The sequence below is a fragment of the Schistocerca americana genome, chromosome 3 (genome assembly GCF_021461395.2).
Source record: "Schistocerca americana isolate TAMUIC-IGC-003095 chromosome 3, iqSchAmer2.1, whole genome shotgun sequence".
NCBI lineage: Eukaryota > Metazoa > Arthropoda > Insecta > Orthoptera > Acrididae > Schistocerca > Schistocerca americana.
The window spans coordinates 303,205,007-303,207,413 of NC_060121.1; positions in this window are offsets into that span (position 1 = coordinate 303,205,007).

Consider the following 2,407-nt stretch of genomic DNA (forward strand, 5'->3'; position numbering starts at 1 on the left):
GAGACGGGACTGTGGAGACATAGCTGCAAGACAGAGTAGAGACACAAGTCAAGAGAAAGAAGAAGAATATTTATGGGGTGAGCATTCAGAATGTGGCATACTAAGTCATCTTACTTTCTGGTACTTACATAAGAAAAGTAATTTGTCCCTGTTAATTTTAACTGTTAGTGGATTCTTTTTCACCAGACTTTCATTATCAATTACACATCATTCTAAAAAAACAGTTGAACACAGTGATGAGTTTCTTAGATTAAAGGGTGATTCCTGTCTTCAGCAAAATGGAATAGCAGGCAGTATCACCATTAAATAATGATCTAATTTGATTTACTTATAAAGCTAGGGATCATATTACAGTGATGACATGTTGTCATAATTCGATGAAAGTAAATAGTTCTAAATAAGCAGAGACACTGATATGTAAGTACAGGTTGGCCATAAATGTTTGCCCCAATTTTAATATTGTCTATTAATTTCATATTTATTATAATGGTAATATTTGTTTTTTTGCTACAGATCTACTAGCAAACCCATGAAGTTACTGTGCATCCATATCTCATTCAACACTTTCGCCATAAGGACCACTGTGTCAGCTACATCGTAAAAATAGCTTCCCTCCCCCCCACCGCCACCCCGCCCAGGAGAAAGCTCAATGTTTTGTGTGGATAGCAAAAACCAAATCAACAAGTACTGTGCAGTGATAGTTTATGTCCCATTAATGAAAGAAAACACCTAATGTCAAGTTAATAATGACATGGATGGAAACTTTTTTATTAGGGGTTGTTTCACAAACAAACAAGCAGCACCAGACCATCTGTTTTGGAGGAGATTGAGCAGGCAGCTGAAACTACAATCATGAGGTCACCCAGAAACGAATTAGGCATGATTCACAGGATCTTCAAGTGCCAAAGGGTACAGTGCATGCAGTGGTCGCTAAAGTCTTAAAACGAATGCATACAAGGTCCAAATTATTCAGGCATTACAATTAGATATTCGCCCAAAACATGAACTACTAGCAGCGAACGTGCATACCGTGTGTATGAGGACAATAATTTCTTGAAGCACATGTACTTTCCCAATGAGGTTACATTTCATGCCTGTGGCTCAGATAACCACCACAATGTCCGGATTTAGCGATTAGAAAATCCTCATGTCATGCGAGAACACATTTGGGACAGTCCAAAGATGTGTGTTAATGTGCGATCGAGTGACTGGTCCATTTCTCTTCCTTGAGAGCAATGTGAGTAGATATGGTTACCTATACATATTAGTAAATTACTCCATTCTCTAGCTGCAGGATATGCAAGACATTGTCATTTTTCACACTGATGGTGTTCCCCTCATTGGGCCCTAGAAGTTAGGTATTTTGTTAATGAAATCTTCCCCAACAGGTGGACCGGGAAAAAGAACCCAATTCCATGGATTCCCAGATCTCCTGACATTACCCCCATTAGATTTCTTTCTTTGGGGGTATGTGTAGGATATTGTGTGCAAAACAGCAATTTTTGATATTGTGACATTGTAACAACACATCAGACACGCCACTGGCACGATAACACTAGACATGTTGCAGAATGTGTGGCAAGAGACTGAATACCGGTTTGATATTTTGCGTGTTACCATGGTTACACATGTTTAAATGGTTTATATGTTGAAGTACACTACCTGTATTAAATTTTTGTGTAAGGTTCAAAGCTTAACGGATAGTCAATGTCATATAACGCATTTTCATTTACTGTGCCAATAAATGAGTTATATTGTTTTGTTTTGAGGATAATAATTTATGGAAGCTCTCCATAATTTTATGGGGTAATAACAGGTGATCGGCCAAGGCTTTGAGAACGAACCATCCTAACATATGCCTGAATGATTTAGGAAAACCATGAAAAACAAAAATAAGGATGGCCAGACTGCGTCTTTCATTGCACAATGTTTTTCACTTTACACACAATTTGAAGCAGATTACTGTAATACAAAAGGTTGTTCCGTACTGCATCACTGAACATATTAAGGTCACCCACTGGTGCCTCCTGAACCATGAAAATGTTGCTATGCCCATTGCAGTAACTCCAACCTGCTTGGACATTTGAAACCAGGATCATAAACTCGCAGCTATGCTCTGTGCATGACTTCAGGGTCTCCCATCAGTCTGCCTGAAAACTCTGTTAGCACCAGCTGATGGTGGGTGAGCTGTTGACCTCAGGTGAGTGACAAGACATGAGAACCATGCATTATAGATCTTGACACATGACTTTTTGTAGAGCTGTTACGTTGTGATCACATATTGTAATATGAGTGGGAGCTGCTGTTATCCCTCTTCATTATTAACAACTAATCTGGGTCCTCAAAATAATCCTTAACTGAATAGTATGCAATGCTTATGATGAATGTTATACCTGCCTTTTCAAGC